General features: G+C 38.6%; 1 protein-coding gene across 2 annotated transcripts in view; it reads left to right on the forward strand.

Annotated features, from left to right (window-relative positions):
* LOC150075424 (signal transducing adapter molecule 2-like) overlaps window positions 1-27,368 on the forward strand; it is a 203,681-nt gene that overhangs the window by 40,300 nt on the left and 136,013 nt on the right. The gene's annotated exons all lie outside the window — the stretch shown is intronic.

The following is a 27,368-nucleotide window of genomic DNA, read 5'->3' on the forward strand; positions in this document are numbered from 1 at the left end:
AACACTTCCCACGAAAACGTGAAATTCCATGAAAATCTGTACTCTCGCTAAAATAGCCCCAGATGTTTTATACGTATGCCTGAACACTTACGCAACCATTTACAATTAACAGAAAAATGTTTAAATGTGTTTTAATTATGGTTTTACAATAATCAGTAACATTTTAGACCCATGTTTCGAAAACACTGTATCAATGTGACAAGGGAAAGTCTTGTCTGACCATTTTAATGGTATACTACATGGTCACAAAGGAAATGGATGCAAAAAATAATTTTGATATCATATACTTGCATTTTAGGAAAACTTTTGATGCTGTGGCACATGGAAGATTACTGTACAAATTGGAGCAGTATGGCATTAAGGTCAAGTTGCTACAATGGATAAAAGAATGGTTGAGTGGGAGAAGACAGAGAGTGGTTATCAATGGACACTGCTCTTCATGGACTAATGTTATTAGTGGAGTCCCCAAGGGTTGAGTGTTGGGCCCATTGTTGTTTTTGATGTTTATCAGTGATATTGATGAAGGTGTTTCAGGGTTAATGTCTAAGTTTGCAGACCATACAAAAGTTGCCAGGGTTGTTAATGACAGTAATGATAGTACTCTACTGCAATAGGATTTGGAAAAGTTGAGCAGATGGGCTGAGAGGTGGCAACTGAAGTTTAACATTCACAAATTTAGGGAGAAAGCATATTGGTATCAGTAACCCCAGAGTATCGTATCAACTGGGCCCTACTACACTTGGGTAGTGGAGAATGAAAAGGACCTGGGGGTAATTGTTCAGTCAGATTGAAGTTTTCTGAGCAGTGCAGGCGGTCTATAAGAGTGGTGTCATGGTGTCTTGTCAATGATATACAGGAAATTTTCTAGCCAGGATAAGGAAGTGATTATCCCCTTGTATAAGTCAATGGTTAGGCTACACCTTGAGTACTATATATAGTTCTGGAGGCCTCATTTTAGGAAAGATGTTGACCTGCTGGAATGAGTACAGAGAAGGGCAATGAGATTGGTGAGTGGAACAAAGGGTTGCTATTACCAAGAAAGGCTTAAGTTATGCAAATTGTAGCTTCTGGAAACTAAGGTGCCTCCGTAGCCAGGTGGGAAGGAGCAGCAGTGCATAGTGCACGCTTCTTGATTAGACTGGGGTTCGAGCCCATCACCACCAAATACGGAGGATGTGGGAAGGTCAGGGAATGACCACCGCATATCCCGGAGCAATATGGTCTTAGTTGCTAATGCTCCTAAAAAAAACCAAATAATAATAACAATCTGGAGACTAGGTACCTGTGGGGCGATCTAATTGAGGTGTATAAGGCCTTGAATGGTTTGAGCAAGCTCAGTGCTGATGAGATTCTTCCCCTTGCGCGGATTACTCACCTGAGGGGACATAAATTCAAATTTAGGAAAGACAATTGTAGAATAGATGGGGAGAAATTTTCCTTTATCCAGCGGATGGTTGATAGTTGGAAAAAACTTCCATCTGTTGTAGTGGAGATCAACAACTTAAATAAGTTCAAGGCAGAACTAGACAAACTTTTGGAGTGAATGGATGGGTGAAATGGGTTTTTTTTTGGCTGATGCTATATAAGCTTGTTTTCTTGCATTATATGCCTCTGCTAATGCTAAAACTTTATTACTTATTTAAGAACAAGGCATGCACCAGGGTAATCACCACAGGATTCTGTACTCTTCTGTAGTAGATGTCTGAAAGGCTGGAGAAGCAGGGTTGGCTGACGTCACGACTTCTGGTTCAGGGGTACAAGGTGTTTTAGGCATTAATATAGTTGTCCTTTTCTGTAACATTGTAATAGGAAGCTGCTCCTTTTGTTTGAACTCGTTGAATATGGTTGTGTATGGTGTTAAAATATCATTGAGGCTTTCCTTGAGCTTCATTGCACGAATCATGTTGTCGCTGTATTCTTAGAAGTCCACAAGCCATTTGGTGTCATGCATTGCCTGCGCTAGGTTTTCCAAGTCGAACTCCTTCTCTTGGCATGGTTCTTCCTCATTCTCATCCTCAGAGTTGGAACAAACAAGTTCCTTGAGTTCATCGTCCATTTGTGTTGTTTCCTGTCCAATTAAATTGTTGATGTCCTCTCCCTCTAAGTTCTTGAAACCTCATCCTCTAAGAGCTCTTGGGTTTTGCACACAGAAAATTAGGCCAGGCTTTGTCATATGGCCTGCTGCATTGCTGCAAACTAGCAGCGGCATCCGATCTCGTGCCGCCTTGAATCCTGGCACCTTCTTCTCTTCGATGGCTATATAGGTGCTCTGAGGCATCTTTTTCCAGAATAATGCTGTCTTGTCGGCATTGAATCGCATCAGGTTTATATCCCTTCTCCTGAATGAGCTTCTTGAGTTGCACAGGGTAGACCTTAGCAGCCTTGTGATCAGCTGAATCAGACTCGCCCATAATCTTTACATTAAGGAGTGAATAATGCCTCTTGAATTTCTGGAACCAGCCTTTGCTGGCAGTGAAAGTGGTTTCCGCGGTGTTTCTGGCACAGGGGGTTTGCTGCTTAGATCTGTTGTAAAGAACGAGGGCCTTAGCAAAAATCATACCAATGTTCACAGGCAAGTTTTTCTTGTGCTAGTCTTCGTTCCAAATGAACAGTGCATTCTCCATTTTTAACATCACTTTGGCATGTACGTAAGCTGCATATTTAGCAGTAAGAATTCTACCAGTTTGCCCTGCCTCTCTGATCTCAGCTTTTTATTTCCTTATGTATCATATGGTACTTTCATTGATACCAAACCCCTTCTCGATATATATCTAGAATCCGCACTTTCTTGTTCCAAGTCATCATTTTCCTTGCCCTTTTAGGCTTTTGTCCATCACTAGATGCACTTTGTTTAGAACCTATGGGTATTCACATAAGCACGGTAATATTTTAAGCACAAGTAGCCTAATGCAGACACACACACAACACACAAAAGTCACAAGCTGTCCTACTTGGATGATGCCCACTGCAAGACTGAAGACGTACGTGTCCCACCCTCACTCAGGGTGAATGCAGCGAGCAGCAGCAGCAGCAAATTTTTAATATGATAAATTTTGCGACACCAACACTAAAACATGAATCCGTGAATATGGAGACCCGACTGTACTGAGGAAGCTAGGTTTATATTGTTGCCACTTGCTAATCATGAAATTTGTGCCATTAAAAAATGCATTTCTAAGTGTCCAAAAATCCACAAGAGCCAGATCAGGCTTATAAAGAAGATTTTAAGAGAGTCCAGAAAGTCTAGAGATGGCATGCATTTGAACAGAGGTGCAAGGGACTTTACCATTTTCAAGGGTTTCTGGAAACTAGTAGTTTGGTGGGGGGCTGGGTATACATACAGGGTGTCCATAAATGATGTTTCTGGTTTTTATATTTTTTTATTCAGAATTACTTCAAGCTATGCTCATGAAACACATACCAGCTGAAAGATCAATTCAATAAGTTTTATGAGGGTACATAAAGTCATTGGTAAAGTTCATTGTGGGCACCATTTTTTTTTTTTTGGTAGTTGTTGGCGCATCGGCTTCTGTGGCCATAATGCACCTCCCAAGGTTTTTGCAGTACGTTGATCCAAGCCTGAGGCGGGATTCGAACCCGCGACCTTTGAGTTACCAGGCAGGCACTTTACCCACCTGGCTAGCCTGGTCGGCATTGTGGGCACCATGAGTAACTCGAGCAATGTCATAGCGATATTCAATCTCCTGCCATGCACTGTGCTTCATTTCGCAATCAATTTTACCAAAGGCTTCTGTGATCTGTGCCTTCAGCTCCTGCAGTGTTGTTGGTAGTGGAGGGATGTACACATTGTCCTTTTGTCGAAACTGTTGCTGTACTGATTTTGATAACAACAGATTTTGTTTTATGAAATGCTAACACACACAATGCTTTCTCCAGCCTGGTTGCCACTTTGCCATTCTGGCAAATGTAGCACTGCATAGTGGGTAGAATGCAAAACTGGCAGTCGAGTGTCACTTTTAATAAAATTTATTGAATTGCTCTCTCAGCTGATATGTGTTTCATGAGTGTAGCTTGAAGTAATTCTGAATAAAAAAAAATATCAAAATTGGAAACATCATTTACAGACACCCTGTATACCCATTTATCTGATAATATGGGCGAAAGTAATGCTTGCACACATCTTAAGAGTTGTCATATGAGGCTTCAGAATCTAAAGAGCTTTTTGGTGTTTGAAAAAAAAGATGCTGAGGACAGTGATGTTTTAAATGAATGGAAGCTAATGCTAGGTCATCAAGCTTGCATAATTTCAGTGGATGCATAGGAATAGTAAACACACAAGGACACTTTGTCTGAATTCTAAATATTACTGTGTGTAGAGTTACTCTAGACAGTCATTAAAATGAGTGAGTTTGAATTCACGGTCAGGACAACTAATGTTGGCATAATAAGGCTCACAGAAACTTGTTGTCACCCAGAAATAATGGTTGATGAGTTTCATTATGGTATGTAAGCAGCTTGAGTGTGACTAAAGCTTTTCCATATTCAGAATATATATGTGCCAGCATAGAATCTGTGTGGTTGAAGTAGCTGAATGTAAAGGTAAAATGAGAATGGGAGTATGCTACTGATTAGAAGAGTAAAATGAGAGCCTCTACTTGCTCACCTGCAGGCGGAACAGTTGAGCAAGTATGAATGTCTTGTTGTGGGTTTTTTCAGTTTCCCCTTATTGATTGGGACAAATGGGAGGGAAATTCACCATGGGCACAATTTTTAAGTAAACTAGTAATTATCTAATAGATGATTATTATCATCAGCATGTTAGAGAAAATTCTAGGGCTAAGAATAGCCTAGACCTTACTACCCACACGCCAGATAATGTCATAGAGATCACAGTACATCAGTTGAATTGTTAGCAAGAAGTGATCACACAGTCCTTAATCGAAGGGTGACACGAGTAATTACAGACCAGTTAGTTTAACTTCTGTTCTGGGTAAAATAATGGAGTCACTGGTTAAAGATGCATTGCAGGATCATCTAGACAAGACTGCAGCAATAATTCAGACACAGCATGGGTTTGACAGTAATGGCAGTGAAGAAAGAGGTTACAGTTGATTATTTCAGAAAGGGGACTTTAGCAGTTAAGCTGTTACACATAGCCTCTATCAATTGGGCAACTAGCAGAGGGAGAGTTAATACATTAGAATTATGGATTATCTTTAAAGCAATAATCATAGAAGCCATGATACAGTATATACTGGGTGGTTATAAAATAAGTTTCCCTATTCAGGAGACCCTAGTGTCAAAATGGTTAGAGTTAGCGCTGTGAAAATCGGTGAGTATGTCATTTAGAGTAGAAGGAAAAAAAATAGTTCAAATTTACTCCACCAGGGGAAAATGGCGCTGCATATGTGTAAAGGTTGTCATTTACTTTAAGACATGCTACTTACGCAAATGACATCTTAGATAAAAGCAGAAAGCCACCGTCAATAACCATTATGGCTATTACAAAAAAGGAACATGCTCTTTTAGTAAAACTGTTCTACCAGAATAATAATAATGCTAATGCAGCACTATGTGAATATTGGAAACTTAAAGGTTTGGGTAAAGGACCTTTGGCGTTAGCGGAGCTTTGAAAAACTAATAAAGAAATTTGAAGCGACCGGGGTGATTAGGTGTAATTCCATGTATCAGAACGGAGGTAGTGGATGAAGTGGCAGTTGCGATGGCCTCCAGGTCAGAATGCAAAACACTACTAGTCAGTGCCAGAGGTGTGTCAAGAGACTGAACCTTCCTTGGTCTACTGTATGTGAAGTTCTTCAAATAATTTTATGCTGGTTTCTATACAAGAGTCACATAGTGCAAGAACTAAAGTCTTGTGATCAGCAACAACGAATAGACTTTGCTCTACGATTTCTGGCTCGTATGGAACTTGACGATACATGGGCTCAGATGATCTTGTGGTCTGATGGGCACATTTCACTCTTAATGGGTCTGTAAATACACAAAACTGCTGAATATTCTCGTCCATCTGCTGTGCATGAAAGACCACTACAAAGTCCATACATTACAGTATGGTGTGGATTCACAGCAGAGTTTATAATCGGACCATTTTTCTTTGAAGAAGCTACACCTCATGGCCCTGTGCAATGCTTGGAGACCATAGTGTTCGTGCAACATGGTGCCCCTTCCCACGTTGGTTGACAAGTGAAGGAACTACTCCATTCAACATTCGGAAATGATCGCATCATTTCTAGAGAGACCTTCCGCAGTTCTGGCCAGCCTGATCAACAGATCTCAATCACTGTGATTTCTGGCTATGGAGATAGTCCTCTGTTTTCAGAATGTCATCTCAAGTGAAGAAAAGCACATAGAACAATATCTGTTCTATGTGCTTTTCATAGAACAGATATTGTTCTAAGTTTTGATATTAAAATCTAATTCTAAGTTAAGTATTCCATCTCATGTTTACAGTGCCAATTTCTCCCTTGGTGGTGAAAATTTGAACTAATTTTTTTCTTCAACAACTCGCTTCCCCATACCTTAAATGACATACCCGCTGATTTTCACAGTGCTATCTCTAACCATTTTGACACTAGGGTCTCCTGAATAGGGAAACTTATTTTATAACCACCTGGTATATATACCATTTAGCAAACACACTATTCATCAAAACATTACGACCACTTCCATGTTTTAGCAATTGGCCATTCCTCCCTGCCTGGTGGCAGATGTGTTGCAGTGAAAGCCAGTAAATATAATACTGCTAATTTGTTGTATGTGGTCCATACAAAGTCTGTAATCAGGTCACAAAGGAGGTTAGGCAGGCGAAGGCACATTACAAGAAATCCTTGGCAAAAGATGCTAAGGAAAACAGCAAGGATTTCTTTACTTATATAAACTCCAAAAGGAAGGGGATGAATCTGATTGGTCCACCTGACATCAATGGTTCGACTGTTGATGATCCTGCTCAGATAGCAAACAAACTGAATGAGTATTTTGCATTTACATTCACACGTGAGGAATTATTAAGGTTTGAAAATGACAGAAAGTTATCAAATTGTAGCAGGATACTTAATGATTTTGTAATAACTGAGAGCAAAGTGGAGGAGAAATTGTTGAGTTAAACATAGGAAAAGCACCTGGGGTGGATGGGATCTATCCAGTTATATTAAAGGAGGCGGCAAAGCAACTAAGCAAACCCATAGCCATAATTACGAGAGCATCCTTGGACTCAGGGGAGGTTCCCATGTACTGGAGATGTGCAAATGTATCCCCAATTCACAAAGGGGGATCAAAGGGTGACACGAGTAATTACAGACCAGTTGGTTTAACTTCTGTTCTGGGTAAAATAATGGAGTCACTGGTTAAAGATGCATTGCAGGATCATCTAGACAAGACTGCAGCAATAATTCAGACACAGCATGGGTTTGTTAAGAGAAAGTCTTGTCTGACAAATTTGATAGGATATTATGATGTGGTTACAAAGGAACTGGATGCAAAAAATAATTTTGATATCATGTATTTGGATTTCAGGAAAGCTTTTGACACTGTTGCGCATGGAAGACTATTGTACAAATTGGAGCAGAATGGTATTAAGGGTAAGTTGCTACTATGGATAAAAGGATGGTTAAGTGGGAGAAGACAGAGGCTGGTAATCAATGGGTGCTGCTCTTCGTGGACTAATGTTATTAGTGGAGTCCCACAGGGTTCGGTGTTGGGTCCACTGTTTTGTATATTTATCAATGATATTGATGAAGGTATATCAGGCTTAATGTCGAAGTTTGCAGATGGTACAGAGGTTGGCAGGGTTGTTAATGACAGTAATGGCAATGTGCTACTGCAACAGGATCTAGATAATTTGGGCAGATGGGCTAAGAAGTGGCAACTGAAGTTTAACCTTGACAAATGCAAAGTACTGCATATGGGTAGAACTAACCCCCAGGTCTCACATCTGGTGAGTATGGGCTTGGCACACCCAGGGTCCTTAGCTGGATATCATCATTTTTCTCTTTTTTGGTGATTCCCTTTTACTTCTGACACTCTCTCTCTCTCTCTCTCTCTCTCTCTCTCTCTCTCTCTCTCTCTCTCTCTCTCTCTCTCTCTCTCTCTCTCTCTCTCTCTCTCAGGATAATTCAGAATGTTTTTTTTTGGCTGGTGCAGAAAAAGCCTCAGGGCTTCCTTGCACCATATGGCTAATAATAATAATAATAAGTAACTCCAGAGAAACGTACCAACTGTGTGGTACTACACTTAAGGTGGTAGAAAATGAAAAAGACCTGGGAGTAATTGTGCAGTCAGATATGAAGTTTTCTGAGCAACGCAGACAGGCTGCCAGGGCAGGTCATGGGGTTTTGTCAATGATATATAGGAATTTTGCTAGCAGGGAAAAGGAGGTGATTGTCTCTCCGTATAAGGCATTGGTCAAGCCATGCCTTGAGTACTGCGTACAGGTCTGGAGGCCTCATTTTAGAAAGTATGTAGATTTGCTTGAGCGTGTACAGAGAAGGGCAACAAGATTGGCGAGGGGAATGAAGGGATCCTCTTACCAAGAGAGGCTTAAGTTCTGCAAATTGCAGTGGCTGGAGACTAGGCACCTGCGCAGTGATCTGATTGAGGTGTATAAGGCCTTGAATGGGTTGAGCACGCTGAATTCTGATGGGATCCTTCCACTTGTTCAGATTACGAACCTAAGGGGGCATAAATTCAAATTAAGAAAGGACAGATGTAGAACAGATGTGCGGAAATTTGCCTTTAGCCAGCGGGTGGTTAATTGCTGGAACAAACTTCCATCTGTCGTTGTGGAAGTTGATAGGTTGAATAAATTTAAGAAGGAACCGGAAAGGCATTTGGAGGGAATGGTGTGTGTTTTTTTTTTTTTTTGGCTGATGCTGCATAAACTCATACACTTGCTTTCTTGCATCATATGCTACTACTACTACTTGGTCAATATGAGCAGGGGATGCAATCTTCTGTTAGAGTTTGAAAAATGGATAATTGTTAGGTAACGGTTGAAGGGGAACAATCTTATGGGCTGCTCACAATGTGCTGTCCTGCCTTGTACAAGTCCAATAGTTGGGGAAAGGTGGAACTGACCATGGACTTTAACCAGAGGATGACCAGTGGTGTTTCCAAGACCACTGGTCTTGGAAACATTACCATTAAATACATTAGGGTGTGGTGGTAAATACATTACCACCACACCCTTTTGGCATCTCTCATAATGTGGATATAACTTCAACTATGATGGCTTGTTGTATTACCTGGGTACCTGCCCCCCCCCCCCACTGATGATGAAGCCGCGCAGCTTCGAAACGACCGTCTGGGTGGTGGTGGTACCGCTGAAAATAAATAACGGTAGTCTTCTCTACTAGTGAAGTGTTATTTATTTGAAGTAATGCAATAGTAGCTATCTTGTTGTGAAGGCAACCACATTATGAGATACAATTAAAACGATGCCCTCTACGCTACATACGTAGTTCAAATATATGGGTTAACTATGGGGTATTTACACCGATACTATATAGTTAATTATCAAAACCCATAAGGATTATGCCCTGTGCATTTAATTTTCCAAATATAATTGTATATAAATCTATGTAAGTTTTGTATATATATGAATGTATGTAAACCGTGTGTATTAATAAAAAAATTGCACCATTCACTGATACTCTGTGCTGGGCTACCCTCTGGGAGACTAAGGTTTGGGCTCAGATTCGAAAAATACTTTGTGGTATAGCAGGTATACTGATAACAGAGGACATTTACTGGAGGAAACAAACAATTGAAATAATCTCATAATCCATAATCAGATTATGGAGCATAGCACATTTTTGACTGTGTGTGGGGAATCAAACATTAATATCATACTCTCAACTATAAGAGGGTCCAAACAGATAGAGAGCTGGAATGTTGAGCCTGACTAGGTCTCCAGTGATCATAGAGTGATCAGGTTTGAGATGACAAAAAAGATTACTCATCAAGCTAGGTATATGCAGGGCCAATTGCAACAGTTCTCTGTCCATACTGCTAAATGGAATCTGTTTGATGAAGAATTATGCAAACAAAAGACTTGCAGTGTTAGCCCATGTGTTAAATGATTTGGGTGGCCCTGCAGCAGTTCATCTGGTGCAGGGTTATATACAGGGGTCCCCTGTATATAACCCTGTATATAAATTATATACAGGGGTCCCCGGTATCTGAGGCCCCGCAGTTACAAGGATTTGAAAATTAAAGAATTAAAGAATTCCCTTGAGAAAATTGACCAAGCACTTGAATATTTTTTGCAAGAATAATCTTCTTCATGATCGTGCAACAAAAGTTAAGTGCAAAGTTAAAGACATAACTAAATGCTACAACACAATTTTATCTGAAAAAATACAAAAAAACAAAAAAAAACGAACAACTCTGGATTCATTCTTCATTTGTACAACTGAAAAATAGTGTAACTTCAATAAACTTTACTTAACCTTTCATTGTGCAACATATTATAATAAAAAATGTCGTAGCCTAGTGGTCAGGCGCGCGGGTGCATAAGTACACGTGCCTTGAGTGACCGGGGTTCAAGCCCGTGACTGCTGAATATGGTGTTGTTTCTTGTATTCAATCTATCTTGTGAACTCCTCTGACCGTTTGGTCGTCCCGGAGTATAAACAGAAAATTTATTTATTTTAATAAAATAATTTTCTCATTTTTCAGTTCCTTCATCCATTTTTTTATTATGTACAAGTACATAAGAAACATTATTATATAATATCGGTGTAGATACACCATAGACAACTCTTAAAGAAAAACTACAGTAGTAGCGCAAAAGTCATTTTATCTGTATCTCATATTGGGCTCATCCTTCACAACGAGTTACCATGTATTGCACTAACTTGAATAAGTAATGCTTCACTTAGAGAAGACTATTGTTACTTATTCTCGCTGGACACCGCTTGCAAATTGGTATGGTGTGGGATAAAATACTCTGTTATCCACATACTATCCCTATTAGACTTAGGAAAGCAAAAAGGTGTAGGAAATTGATAGTAGAAGAGGAAGAAATGCTGTCGAAAGAAGAAAGGGACAGTTACTTCAGGGACTCCATCTATTCAGCATTGTTATCCACAGTGCTGAATAGATGGAGCCAGTCTTCAGTGTGTGAAGACAATCAAATACTTAGGAGTTTAGATTGATAGACAGTTATGGTTTGTTTCACATATCTGAAACACAATATGGGTTCACGGCAGGGAAAGGGACTGTTGATGCATCGGGAAAATTGGTGGAATCTGTACTCCAATTCAGATCAAAATATTGTCTAGGTATCTTTATAGGTTTCGCTGGAGCATTTGATAGCCTTCACCAACACTGTTCTTATGGTATTAGCATTAGTAATTGATGAATTTGAGGTATTGCTCAAAACATCAAAGGCAGATATTGTTGGGATATCAGAGACGTGTTGTCACACAGATATAAGGGATGCAGAACTGCAATTTGGGGAGTACAACGTCTACAGAAAGGATAGACAGGATAGGAAGGGGGGAGGGGTTATGCTATTAGTTAAGAAACACATAAAAACCAAGGAAGTGAAGCCAGTCGACATCGCTGGACAGTGCAGTGTTGAATCAGTTTGGTGTGACATAAGCATTGGGAGATCAAAATTGAGAGGAGGAGTGTGCTATAGGCCTAATGACTCTGATGAGTATAATAAGGAACTGTACAGGGAAATAGAGTGGGCCAGTAAATCAGAGAGTCTTATAATGGGAGATTTTAATTTCCCAGATATTGACTGGAATTTGGGGGCTGGTTACTCACACACTAGCAGGGCTTTTGTGGATTTATTGGATGATTGTTTTCTACATCAGCATGTTCAGGAGGCAACTAGAGGGAGTAATACTCTTGATTTGATTATCAGCAGTGATTCTTCATGCATTAAGAATCTGCAGATAAAGGAACCACTAGGTGGCAGTGATCACAGTGTGCTGATGTGGGATTTACTGAAAGAGGTAACTACCATTAAGGGTAAAGGGAAGAGTTATTGCTTCCATAAAGGCGACTACGATGGACTGAGACAGTATTTAAATTCTATACAGTGGGACCAACTGATGATGTTACCAACAGCAAATTCAAAATGGGAAGCATTCAAAGAACGTATCTTGGAAGCTACTAGGCTTTACATACCAACTAAGAAATATTGTTCAAGGTTTAGGCCAAAATGGATGTCAGATGAACTAATGAGGCATATGACAGAGAAGAAAAATGCATGGGATACTTACAAATTAACACGACACAGAAGCCTATGATAGATACAAGTTGATATGCAACCAAGTTACAAAGGAGGTTAGGCAGGCGAAGGCAGATTACGAGAAATCCTTGGCAAGGGATGCAAAGAAAAACAGCAAAGAGTTCTTTACTTATGTAAACTCTAGAAGGAAGGGGATGAATCAGATTGGTCCACTTGATATTGATGGGTCAACTGTTGATGATCCTGCTCAGGTAGCTAACAAACTAAATGAATATTTTGCATCGACATTCACACATGAGGAGTTATTCAGCAAGGGGAATGCCAGAGGTGTATTCAACTCTAGCAGTAAGCTACAGAATCTTGAAATAACTGGGAGTAAAGTGGAGGAGAACCTGTTGAAGATAAACACAAGAAAGGCACCCGGGGTGGATGGGATCTATCCAGTTATATTATAGGAGGCAGCAAAGGAAGTAAGCAAACCGTTAGCCATAATTATGAGAGCTTCCTTGGACTCAGGGGAGGTACCCATAGACTGGAAATGTGCAAATGTGACCCCAATTCACAAAGGAGGATCAAAGGCTGACACAAGTAACTATAGACCTGTGAGCTTAACTTCTGTTCCAGGAAAATTAATGGAGGCACTGGTTAAAGAAGCACTGCAGGATCATTTAGACAAGACTTCAGTGAGAGCTCAGACACAGCATGGTTTTGTTAAGGGGAAGTCTTGCCTGACCAACTTGATTGGATACTATGATGCAGTCACAAAAGAACTGGATGCAGGGAATAACTTTGATATTATATACTTGGATCTTAGAAAGGCTTTTGATACTGTTGCACATGGAAGACTGCTACACAAATTGGAGCAGTGTGACATTGGAGGCAAATTGCTGCTATGGATAAAGGGGTGGTTGAGTGGGAGAAGACAGAGTGGTAATCAATGGACACTGCTCATCGTGGACTAATGTTATTAGTGGAGTCCCTCAGGGCTCAGTGTTGGGTCCATTATTGTTTTCTGTATTTATAAATGATATTGATGATGGTATATCAAGCTTAATGTCCAAGTTTGCAGATGATACAAAGGTTGGCAGGATTGTCAAGGACACTACTGACACTGCACTGCTGCAACAGGATCTGGAAAGGTTGAGCAGATGGGCTGAGAGGTGGCAAATGAAGTTTAACATTGACAAATGTAAAGTTCTACACATGGGAAACAGCAACCCCAGAGCAACGTATCAACTCTGTGGTACTACACTGACAGTGGTAGAGAATGAAAGGGACTTGGGGGTGATTGTGCAGGCAGATATGAAGTTCTCTGAGCTGTGCAGACGGGCTGCAAGAGTAGCTCATGGAGTATTGTCAATGATATACAGGAATTTTTCCAGCAGGGATAAGGAGGTGATTATTCCATTGTACAAGGCAATTGTCAGGCCACACCTAGAGTACTGTATACAGGTCTGGAGGCCTCATTTCAAGAAGGATGTAGAGCTGCTGGAACGAGTACAGAGAAGGGCAACAAGATTAGTGAATGGAACAAAGGGGTGCTCTTACGAAGAAAGGCTTAAGTTTTGCAAATTACAGTGTCTGGAGACTAGGCACCAGCGAGGTGATCTGATAGAGGTGTATAAAGCCTTGAATGGTTTAAGCATGCTCAATGCTGATGGGATTCTTCCTCTTGCTCAGAAAAATCACCTGAGAGGGCATAAATTCAAATTGAGGAAAGACAGATGTAGGATAGACGTGCGGAAATTTGCCTTTAGCCAGTGGGTGGTTGGTTGGTGGAACAGACTGCCATCCCTTGTGGTGGAGGTTGATAGCCTAAATAAGTTTAAGGCTCAGCTGGACAGGTATTTTGAATGAACAGAGGGGTGAAGTGGAAGTGGGTTTTTTTTTTTTTTTTTGGCTGATGCTGCATAAGCTTGCTTTCTTGCATCAAATGCCTCTACTAATGCTAATGCTAGTAGAGGCATATGATGCAAGAAAGCAAGCTTATGCAGCATCAGTCAAAAAAAAAAACAAAAAAAAACACTTCCATTTCACCCCTCCATTCGTTCAAAATACCTGTCCAGCTGAGCCTTAAATTTATTTAGACTATCAACTTCCACAACAAGGGATGGAAGTCTGTTCCACCAACCAACTATCCGCTGGCTAAAGGCAAATTTCCACACATCTATCCTCAATCTGAATTTATGCCCTCTCAGGTGATTATTCTGAGCAAGAGAAAGAATTCCATTGGTATTGAGCATGCTCAAACCATTCAAGGCTTTATACACCTCGCCACTGCCTTGCCTCCAGACACTGTAATTTGCAAAACTTAAGCCTTTCTTTGTAAGAGCAACCCTTTGTTCCATTCACTAATCTTGTTGCCCTTCTCTGTACTCGTTCCAGCAGCTCTACATCCTTCTTGAAATGAGGCCTCCAGACCTGTATACAGTACTCTAGGTGTGGCCTGACCATTGCCTTATACAAGAATAATCACCTTTTTTTTTTTTTTTTTTTTTTATGAAAATCCCAAACACGAAAGGTATCAAAACCTATAGTACTTAGTACTGTGCATGGGTTGAAGGAGAAGTATGGGGGGAGGGGGATGCCGGAAACTTCCTTATCCCTGCTAGAAAAATTCCTGTATATATCATTGAGAAGACACCATGAGCTACTCTTGCAGCCTGTCTGCACTGCTCAGAGAAATTCATATCTGCCCACAATTACCCCCAGGTCCTTTTCATTCTCTACCACTGTCAGTTTAGTACCACAGAGTTGATACATTGCTCTGAGGTTGCTGTTTCCCATGTGTAGTACTTTACATTTGTCAGTGTTAAACTTCATTTGCCACCTCTCAGCCCATCTGCTCAATCTTTCCAGATCCTGTTACAGCAGCATAGCGTCAGTAGTGTCCTCAACAACCCTGCCAACCTTTGTATTTTCTGCAAACTTGGACATTAAGCTTGATATACCATCATCAATATCATTTATAAATACAGAAAACAATAATGGACCCAACACTGAACCCCGAGGGACTCCACTAATAACATTAGTCCACGATTAGCAGTGTCCGTTGATTACCACTCTGTCTTCTCCCCCTCAACCATCCCTTTATCCATAGCAGCAATTTGCCTCCAATGTCACACTGCTCCAATTTGTGCAGCAGTCTTCCATGTGCAACAGTATCAAAAGCCTTTCTAAGATCCAAATATATAATATCAAAGTTATTCCCTGCATCCAGTTCTTTTGTGACTGCATCATAGTATCCAATCAAATTGGTCAAGCAAGACTTTCCCTTAACAAAACCATGCTGTGTCCGAGCTATAACTGAAGTTTTGTCTAGATGATCCTGCAGTGCTTCTTTAACCAGTGCCTCCATTAATTTTCCTGGAACAGCAGTTAAACTCATTAAACTCACAGGTCTATAATAACTTGTGTGAGCATTTGATCCTCCTTTGTGAATTGGGGTCACATTTGCACATCTCCAGTCTATGGGTACCTCCCCTGTGTCCAAGGAAGCTCTCATAATTATGGCTAAGGGTTTGCTTACTTCCTTTGCTGCCTCCTTTAATATAACTGGATAGATCCCATCCACCCCAAGTGCCTTTCTTGTGTTTATCTTCAACAATTTCTCCTCCACTTTACTCTCAGTTATTACAAGATTCTCTAGCTTACTGCCAGAGTTGAATACACCTCAGGCATTCCCCTCGCTGAATAACTCCTCGTGTGTGAATGTCGATGCAAAATATTCATTTAGTTTGTTAGCTACCTGAGCAGGAACATCAACAGTTGAACCATCGATATCAAGTGGAGCAATCTGATTCATCCCCTTTCTTCTCGAGTTTACATAAGTAAAGAACTCTTTGCTGTTTTTCTTTGCATCCTTTGCCAAAGATTTCTCGTAATCTGACTTCGCCTGCCTAATTTCCTTTATAACTTGGTTACAGACCAGCTTATATCTATCATAGGCTTCTGTGTCCCATGTTAATTTATGTGTATACAATGCATTTTTCTTCTCTGCCATATGTATCATTAGTTCATCTGACATCCATTTAGGCTTAAACCTTGAACGATATTTCTTAGTTGGTATGTAAAGCCTAGTAGCATTCCAAGATAAGTTCTTTGAATGCTTCCCATTTTGAATTTGCTGTTGGTAACATCATCAGTTGGTCCCACTGTATAGAATTTAAATACTGTCTCAGACCATCGTAGTCGCCTTTACGAAAGCAAAAACCCTTCCCTTTACCCCTAATGGTAGTTACCTCTTTGAGTAAATCCCACTTCAGCCCACTGTGATCACTGCCACCTAGTGGTTCCTTTATCTGCAGATTCTTAATGTATGAAGAATCACTACTGATAATCAGATCAAGAGTATTACGCCCTCTAGTTGCCTCCCGAAAAGCTGATGTAGAAAATAATCATCCAATATATCCCCAAAAGCCTTGCTAGTGTGAGTGACCAACCCACAAATTCCAGTGAATATCTGGGAAATTAAAATCCCCCGTTATAAGACTGTCTGATTTACTGGCCCACTCTATTTCCCTGTACAGTTTCTTATTGTACTCATCAGAGTCATTAGGCCTATAGTACACTCCTACTCAATTTTGATTTCCCAATGGTCATGTCACACCAAACTGACTCTACACTGCACTGTCCAGCTATGTCGACTGGCTTCACTTCCTTGGATTTTATGTTTCTTAACTAATAGCATAACCCCTCCTCCCTTCCTATCCTGTCTATCCTTTCTGTAGACGTTGTACTCCCCAAATTCCAGTTCTGCATTTCTTATATCTATGTGACACCACGTCTCTGATATCCCAACAATAATTTTGCCTTTGATGTTTTGAGCAATACCTCAAATTCATCAAATTTATTTACCAAACTCCTAGCTTTGGTGTACATGCAAGTATACATGCACCTGTTCCTATTCCAAGCTACCCTAACACAACCCATGTGTTTACTTGTACTGCAATGACTCCCAGCAGTCTCTGAAATATCCTGCATCTTGTTTTCCAGGCTGCTGCTCATTCCAATAGAAGCAGTGCAAGAATCACTTTCACCTCTGCCAGTGGCTACTGTTATTCTATTAGTCCTTATATCCCCCAAGCTAGCAGTTTACCGACACACCTAACACTGCCTCGATAGAATCAGCAAATATTCTTGCACCCTTTCTATTTAGGTGTATCCCATCCCTCTAGAAGCAGTCTCTCCTGTTATCAAGTACAGACCAGGCTGAAAAAAATTCTAACCCTTAAGCCTTGCACAATCTTTCCAGGGTGGAATTGATTGACAAGGCTCTTGTCATATATTCCCTCCTATCATGTCTCTGCAGAATTGCAGACACTTTCAAATTCAACCCTAATTCACGGCTTTTTTTCAACAGTGACCTGCACTTGTTAAGTAATTCTGCCGGTTTCCTACTCTTAATATCATTAGTGTCAACGTGTACAACTATATCACCTTTTGTGCCCTTAAAAGATGTTATCTGCTCTACAACGTCATCAACCTTTGCCTCTGGCAGACATACCCTGGTCCTGTTCCACCTATCCTTTTTACAAAGCATGTGCCCCATTTCCCTGACAGTAGAGTCACCAACAACTACTAGTTCCTGTGGGACCAGCGCATTCTGCCTTGGGGGTTACCGCTGTGTTGCGTGATGACCAAGTTCAAGCTCTGGCGTTGATGTGGGCAGCTGAGAGCTTGATGGGCCCCTCAATTTAGATCCTTTGAGGGCATCCACCCTGTCCTTCAAGCTCTCATATAGGCCCATAACAACTGGGAAAATTCGCACCACAGATTTACTCTGTTATAAGAGTTTACTTCTGTAACAGAACAGTTACAGTTAAATCAGCATGTGGGAGCATTACCAGACAAGTTGTAAAAGGCTGCCCACAAGGGTCAGTCCTTGGCCCATTAATATGGAATTTAGTCTTAAATGTGTGGTTGAAACTGGACTATGACAATGTCGTTATGATTGTGTATGCAGATGACTTAGTTTTGCTAATGGATGGTGACACTCGAGGCCTCAATTAGAGGAGCTATCATACATCATTTTGTCTGAGCTGAGTACCTGGTGCAAATTGCACAGGCTTGTGGTTTAAACAGAGAAGAGCATAATTGTGCTGTTAAAATGATATCTGTCTATTACGAGAAATCCACAATGCTCAATAGATGGAGCCAGTCTTCAGTGTGCAAAGACAATCAAATACCTAGGAGTTGAGATTGATAGACAGTTACGGTTTGTTTCACACATCAATTACATTGCTGAGAAGATTTACAAATTTCTTGGTATGATTGGGTCTGTCACTAGGAAGGAGTGGGGGCTAAAAGGCAAGGCACTAAATCTATTTTGATTGTATCTTCTTGCGAATTGCAAGCTATGGTGCGCATGTATGGTTAGATTGTGTGTTGCAAAAGGCAAATGTTAGGAAAATATTTTCAGTTCAATGGGTAATGTTACAACTCAGTATGGGCTGTAGGACTTTGTCAAATGAGGCCTTGCAGGTGATAATAGGACAGCTGCTGCTGGGTCTTGTCTTAGTATTCAAGTCAGTGTGCTTCTATCTGCAGCATAGACAGCCATATGAGTGGATATCGATTGAGATTCGTTGTGACGATGGTTATAACGAGCAGAGGAAATGATTGTGGACTTTTCTTATTGACCGGTGGCAAGACAGATGGAACAATTGTACCAACGGTTTAATAACCAAAAAGTTTTTTCTAAATATTAAACAGTTTGGAAAGGGTATGCCAATTTGGTTACAACCAAACCAGTATTCAGCGTTCTTGCTTACAGGATATGGGTCCTTATTTGGGAAATTAAATGATGTAGGTATTTCAGCACGTTCGTCATGTACTTGTGGAGAAAAAGAAGATTTGGTACATTTTTTGTATAGGTGCCATGAATACCAGGATCTACAAGACGAATTGATTGATGCAGCACCCAGCATGCAAACATCGACTTCTAGATGTGAGGCCCTTCTACTGAAGACAAGGACAGACATTGGTGCTTTCCAAAATTTTGCAGTACAAGTTTTAAAGAGATGACAAGTCCTGCTGCAAATCGAGCGAGAACAATCCTGATAAACTACCTGTGTAAAAATGTGGTAGAGTGGATGGGATAGATAGCCTGCTGGACATTTGAATGGAGATTTTACAGTCAGGGTAAGCATAAGATGTGTGGTACCATTCCAATTAATAGTAGGTAGCTTATCCTGTGAAACTACACAAATGCAGCTATCATTCACAGTGAAATGGTGTTCTTGTGTGAGAGCAACATGGAATAAGATGATCCATGCATTTCTGTGCACTGCTCTGGATACTTCCATGACAAATTCCAATTTTTCGTGAGTGAAACGGATGCATATGGAATGTCTCTTTGGCTGCAGCAAACATGATGGAAGAAGATGAGTAAAATGATTCAAGAGGGCTAGTACAAGGACTTTTTCACTAGCAATTTTTCTTGGCAGAGATTCAAACTCACATGACATTAACTGTAGCCTTTCAATACCTAATGGAGCTAGCACATGATGTGCAGAACTTCAATATGTTATATGAACTGTAAGGTTTCAGTACCCTATAATGGAGTGGGCACATGATGTGCAGAACTTCAATATGTTATGATGGAGCAATTGTAATTATTGTAATTATCTGTACAGTATGTAAATAGTGGCGGGGGTGCCAGGAAAGCTGGCTGGAACAACCTAGTACAATAAATAAATAATAATAAAAATTTTTTTTTTAAATAAGATTCCAGAGTGTCCTGAGGTTATTGGGGTCAGAGAAAGTTCCATCCATTCAGTCTGAGATAAAGGTCTTTCACTCATGCATTCAGTTCTATTTCTTGCACCAGCTCTCACTCACTCAGCTACAGTCAGTACTTCATGTATTCTCTTGTTCCTATTTATATTTATTATTTTTAAGGGGTCAAGCATGACAAGAAGGGGGAACAGTTATGCTCTTGGTTTAGAAGCACAAAGACTGCAGAGTATCCAGTTGAAGTAGATAGCCAATGTAACGTTGAGCCAGTTTGGTGACACAAGCACTGAGAAGACAAAAATGAGAGTAAGAAGGATGTTATAGAGAAAGTGCTAATGAATGCAATTAACAACTTTTTAGACAAATAGAAATCACGTCTTATAATTGAGTTTTTTATCTTCCAAATATTGGTTGGAATTTGTGGGTTGTCACTCGCACAGTATCAGTCCTGTCATTATGGATATATTGAATGACTGTTTTCTGACCCAGCATGTTAAGAAAGCAATAAGAGAAGGAAATACCCTTGGATTATCAGCAGTGACTCTTCATGCATTAAGCATATCCAGATAAAGGAACCATCAGGTGGCAGTGATCATAATATATTAATGCGGAAGTTACTTAAAGATATAACTAATATCAAGGGAAAGGATTTTTCATTTGTATAAGTGACTACTTTCATTTGTATAAGTGCTTTAGAAGTTTTTACATTATTTTCAGTGGGATCCATTGATGATGTTACCAACTGCAAATTCTAAATGGGAAGTAATCAGAAGCTACAAAGCTTTTTATGCCTACTAAGAGATATTGTTTAAGGTTTAGACCTAAATGGATGTACAGATAACTGAGGAGACTAGCAGAATAGAAGAAAAATGTACGGGATAATTATAAATTATAAGAGCACATAATATTTAGCCTTTGGCTAAGAAGTCAAAGAAAAATAGCAAAGAATTCTTTGCAAATACTAATATTAGAAGGAAAGCAGTGAACCACATTGTCTCACTGGATATGAATATCATAACTATTGATGAGCTTTGTCTGATTGCTGACCAACTAAATAAATATTTTGCACCTACATTCAAACTTGAAGATGTTTTTAGGGATGGGAATTCCAGACATAAACCAAGTTATAACTGGGAGTTCAAGTTCAGTGATTTTGTGATATTTAAGAGAAAAAGTGGAAGAGAAATTGTTTAAGCTGAAATTAAATAAAGCAACTGGGGCTAATTTATCTATCCATTTATATTAAAAAATGCAGTAGAAGAGTTAAACAAACCTTTGGCTATAATTATGAGGTCATCCTTGGATCCAGGGGAAGTACCTATAGATTGGAGGTGTGCAGATTTGTTCACGAAGAGGAATCAAAGGGTGAAGTGATTAATTACAGAGTTGTAATCTTGACTTTTGTTTCAGGGAAAATAATGGAGCCATTGGTGAAGAAACATTGCAGGATCATCTTGACAGGAATGCAGTTATATGGAAATCACAGCATGGATTTATTAAGGGGTGATTTTGTCTGACCAATCTGGTTAGCTACTGTATTTCTGCAAAAAAAAAAAAAAAAAAAAAAAGGAACTGAATGCAAAAAATATTTTTCATCTTATATACATCGAACTCTGTAAAATCTGGCACAATTTTTACAAAAAATTGACATTTTATGATCTGGAAACATTAAGAAAGTAATCTGGCACTTGTATTAGTAATCATATTTGTCTTAAGAATCCATGCAAAAAAAGAGTATTTCTTTATAAGATGCTTGCAGGAGTATTTTGCACTTTCATCTGTTTTTCTGTCCAGCAGAATTTTAACTTTAGAGATAATGCCGTGGTCTTAATTTTAATACAGAATAAACTTACCTTTGCAACCAGTTTCCATGGTGTTGCATCTGTTTCAAACAAATAGGTTCAAACAAACCAGTAGGTTAATTGGCCATTTCTTTAAAAGATAAAACTTCTATGACAATCTATTTCAGGACTTACTGGTCTCTCATCAGATAGCAGGTAGTCTCTAGTGACAAACACAAACAAAACAGTTGTAAAGAAATTGCTTGATGTGAGCTGGCATGCAGTATATGAAATCAGATAATTCAAAGATGCTATATAGTTAAAGCTATCTGTTGAAATACTAGTGCAGCTCATTACAAAGCAAGTTTTTTCTCCTATGAGAATTAAGACCATTGCATTATCCATGCAGTTTAAATCCTGCTTGCAGAAAACGGATGAAAGAACAAGATAGTCATTATAAATGTTTACAGATATAAATAACTTCAGTTGCTTGTGCTTAATATTCATTGAGAAGTGCTGCTCTAAAACTGTTCGTCCACTATGTATACCTCTTTAAAATTTGGAAAATTTTAAAATCTATCACCTCTCAATCCCTGAGGGTGCCAAATTAGGGGTAAGTGACTGCTGTGTATAAAAAATAGTTGTCAGAAGACAGTCCTGGACATTGCTCCTCTAGGACTAATGTTATTCTAGTGGCATTCCTCAGGGTTCCCCTTATTATTTTTAATATTTCTTAATGATATTCATGATGGAATATCAAACTTACTGTCTAATTTTGCAAGTGATGAAAAACTTGGTGGGGTGATTATGGAAGAAATCAAGGCATGCAAAAAGATTTAGAGAAAATTAGACAGATTGTGAGAATTGGGTGACATTTAACATTGATAAATACTAGGTATTGCATATGTGTATCAGCAATCCCAGAATAATATACCAATTAGTGATACCACACTGAAGGTAGTGGAGAATGAACAATACCTAAGGGTAATTATACAGCCTGACATGAAATTCTTTGAGCAGCATAGACAGGCTGCTAGGATAGCTCTTGGGGTTCTGTTAATGATGTACATGAATTTTGCCAGCAGGGATAAGTATGTGATTATCCCATTCTGTAAAGAAGTGTTAGGTCACATTTTGAGTGCTGCATATGGATCTGGAAGCCTCATTTTAAGAAAGATATGGAATTGTTGAAATGAGTGTAGAGAAGAGCAATAAGGTTTGTTGAGGATGCAAATGGGATATGCTTACCATGAAAGACTTCAGTTCTTTAGTTTCCAAAAAAGTGTTTGGAAACTAGGTACCAGAGGATCTCTGATTCAAGTGTTTAAGGCTTTTAATGGATTGATTAAACTAAATGCTGATGGCATCCTTACTCTCTCTCTTAGACAATGCACATAAGTGGACATAAATTGAAAGGATGGATGCACAATGGATGTGGAAAAATTTGCTGCAGAAGATGGAATAAACAAATTTTCTGTTCATACTCTGGTCAGCCACATGCAATCAGAGAAGTTTACAAGGTAGAGAGTACAAGAACATTACAATATTTGGCATTCAGCATGGAAGTACTACTGTACTTAGCTCTGTCAAATTTTTGGCAAATTCAATAAATTATAAAAGTGTGAAAATAGGTAAAGCAAAATCTTTGGAAGATTTTTTGAAACATAGAAAACAAGTATTGGGTAGGTAGCAGGAGGTAAAACTAGTATAATCAAAAAAACGATCAAGGCAAAGTTAAAATTCATAATTAAATGCCCTTGTAATTAACCATTGAGGTTAATTATGAGGGAATATTTGGACTCAGGAGAGATTTCTTTGGATTGGAGAAGTGCCAACATATTGCCAATGCATAAAGGTAGTTCTGAGAGTGAAGTTGGTAACTACAGACGAGTTAGTCTGACTTCAGTGGTAGAAAGATCTTAGAGGCAATGATTAAGATTGTGATCCAGGGACATTTAGACAGATATGCTGTTCTGAAGGACATACAACATGGTTTTGTTAAAGAACAAATCATGTTTAACTAACTTTGTAGGCTTTTTTAACACAGAAGTGATATCAATGAAGGGAAAGAAGGCATGAAGACCCTGCCAAGATGGCCTTAAGGATTAAAAGTTGATAATAATCATACGGATGTTATATGATATTATAAAAGTTGACTATGGATGTTTAATGACAATGTTGTGCATATATCACAGTATCCAAAGGTCATTTCTGAAGGACAAGTTCCAGATATTTGGAGTAAGGCATTAATAATACTAATATATGAAAAGGAAAATAAAGATGACTGTGGAAATTATATAGCAATTTTCACTCCTGAAGAGGATTAGAAGTATTGTTGAATGTAACCTTTGGAAAGAACAGTTAGGTTTTAAGTCAGTCAAGGTATGCCAGGATTAAATATTTGCACTAAGACAAGTTTCAAAAAGTTATGGAAACACATAATGAGAATTTATATTTCAGATTTGAAAATGCATATAATAAAGTGCCTAAAAAATCTGCCCTTTCAAATTTTAGAAAATATGGCATTAAGAACAGTCTTTTAGAGGAAATAAAAAGTTTTTGGTAAAAAATGACATACCTACATTGAGAATTAAAGAAAGCATTAAAAAATGGTTGAAGATTAAATTTCACATGATGCAAGACTGAACCTTGTTACTACTTGTTTTTATGATTTTCAGGAACCATGTAATAAAAGTATCTAAGTTACTGACAAAGTTTAGTGTGGGAGATGTAAAAATTTGGTCATTATATGTGGATGATACTACCATTAAATAGTAGTTTGGAAGGTCTTCAAAAATTGCTAAATAAGTTAGATGGAGGTTACATAGAATTTGGCATTAGAAAAATTTTCAACCTGGGCTAGGTTCCAAATTTTTCTAATGGAAGATTAGATGTGGAAATAAATAATACAATAAATAAAGTAGGGCCAAAAGAATTTCAAATTGAGGAAAGACAGATGTAGGATAGACGTGCGGAAATTTGCCTTTAGCCAGCGGGTGGTTGGTTGGTGGAACAGACTTCCATCCTTTGTGGTGGAGGTTGATAGCCTAAATAAGTTTAAGGCTCAGCTGGACAGGTATTTTGAACGAACAGAGGGGTGAAGTGGAAGTGGGTTTTTTTTTTTTTGGCTGATGCTGCATAAGCTTGCTTTCTTGCATCAAATGCCTCTACTAATGCTAAAAGAGAAATCAGTCAACAGTTTTAAAGTCATATTTTAACTTATGGAGCTGACAGATGGGTATGAAGTGAAGGAATTGATTAAAAATAAATCTTCAGAAATGAAAGTGTAACAAAAATAAATGAAACTAGCAGATGGAAGCAATGGTAAGACTATATTACAAATGAGGAAATAAGAAAGAAAAATGAGAAAATAAACCTTTGGGATAGCAGATAACCAGTGATATTGCAGCAAACTTAACATTGTATGGGCAAAAAAAAAGGTTGGGAGAGTAGCTGAACAGATATTCAAATCAGAAATTAGTATTAGGTGTATAGTGTAAAGAAACTACAGGCTTTTGCTGTGCCAGCAGATAAAATAAAAACAATAAATAAATAATAATAATAAATCAAAATAGCAATAAAAATATAAAGAATGGGTAAAAAATAAAAGAAAATATATAAAACTACATAAGAAAATAGATTAATTATATGCTTTTCTCCTCACATAGGTAACTATTCAGCTGAATAGTTACCCATGTTTCAGTTGACCTTTGAATTTCTCCAAAGCTGTCAGCCTTAACTACCTATGGAAGTAACTTGTTTCAGTAATTAACAACCCACTGGTTAAAAGAAAACTTCCTGCAGTCCACTCTAACCTTTTCTTCCATAATTTGAATTTATGGCCCCTAGTTCTGGAATCCTTTATAACAGTAAAAATTTTTGCCTTCATTCATTTTACTCTCCCCATCCAACTACCCCTTTCCTGCTATCCAAATAGTAATGAGCCTGAAAGTAGATCAAGATTGATGGTATCAAACAGTTATTAGAGGAAAGAGAACTTATTTTAGTTTGTGCTAAAGATCTAAAAGAAAATAGGAGGATAGCTTGGAGGAATAGTAAATTTAAGGCTGATACCCAAAAAGAAAGTAGGGCAGTTACACCGTACTGTCATAGTGGCCAGTATTCCTACTGGATATAAACACATTTGGATGATGATTAGTTCAGAAACTTCCTTATATTTGTATTTGACCAGCAAAAAAACTTCAAAAGATTGTGCATTTGTGATAGCATTATACAATCTCCTCCGGTTAGATTTTTGTGAATGGTCCATGCTAACTTCTTATCAAAGGATCTGGCCTGCTGTTTGGCATTTTAGCATAAGTTGTTGTAATCAGGACAGAATAATATAGACAAAGAATTTGGAAAGCAAGATCTCCAGTGTTTTAATTTTTATAGACCTTTTATAGAATGCTGTGACAAATTAGATGAAACTGGTTTGACTGCTTTCCTTTCAGATGTGATTCTGCAGTGATGTATCGGAAATGGCTAGTCTCATAAACAGTTACACAAAAGTAGTATTAAAAGAACCTTTCCTTTTTTTTGGGCTACAGTGAAGAAAGTAGAAATCCAGAGAGAAATTATTGTTGTGAATACATACAGTGAAACAGCAGTGTCTGCAAGTGGTGTCAATTGCTTAAGGAAGGGAGAAGGATGGCCTGGTTGTCCACAAACATCAGTCACTGCTTATTTTTCAGATCATGGTGATGCTATTACTGCCCAAAAAATATTGTCTAACAAGCAGGGCTGGTCCTTAGGGGGGGATGCAGCAGGTGCAGTATATCTGGTGCCAAGACTGAAAAGGAGTCCCAAAACCAGTGGGAGGGGAAGTTTAATCTAGGCAAGGAGAACTTCTCCTTGCTGTTTTCTTTACCCAGCATTAGATTTTGCACCTAAGCCCCTGAACTGGCTCTGCTTGTAAGCATTGAAAAATACCATAAGAAGAAAACAGCCTCAACTTCTTGTGATGGAATAATCATCTTCCTGATAATGTATGATCGTGCCATGCAGTTGACAGCAGATTTATTGTAACAGACTGAATGAAAACTTCATAGCATTCCTCATAGCCCTGATTTTAGCACCTTTAGATTTTTGTTTCCTCTTGTAAGTAATGTCTTGCAGTAAAACATACTGTTAACAATGTCTGCAGTGCAACAATGGCACATGAAATTAAACAGTGTAATGACACATTCCTACAACATGGTTTAAAAAATATCATCAAATATTGGGATAAATGTAGTAGTAATGTTTGACTATTCATGCAAGTTATGCTTAGAAATAGACTACATCTCTCTCTCTCTCTCTCACTACATATAATTTCATGTCTTTATTTCAGTAACTTTTGAAAAGTAATGAAACAAAACATTGAAGAACTTACTTTTTAAAATGTTCTTTTATTTTTTTTGTGTGCGATACATTAAAACCAGAGTATTGAACAATACTTCTCACTTTTTCTAAGGGTGAATAAATCTGTAATATGCTTTTATGTAACAAATAACATTACATTGTATCAGATTTGGTTAACTTTATATAATGACTAGAGATACTTATTATTTTATTTACATTTTTCTTTTATCACCTACATTAACAGATGTTTTCATTCTTTTTTTTAACATTTTGTATACTTTATTCTGATTTTATTAGTTGTTAAAAATTCAATCGAAATTGAA

The sequence above is a fragment of the Mastigoproctus giganteus genome, chromosome 14 (assembly GCF_048544385.1).
Source record: "Mastigoproctus giganteus isolate SK-2022 chromosome 14, ASM4854438v1, whole genome shotgun sequence".
In the NCBI taxonomy this organism is placed as follows: Eukaryota; Metazoa; Arthropoda; class Arachnida; order Uropygi; family Thelyphonidae; genus Mastigoproctus; species Mastigoproctus giganteus.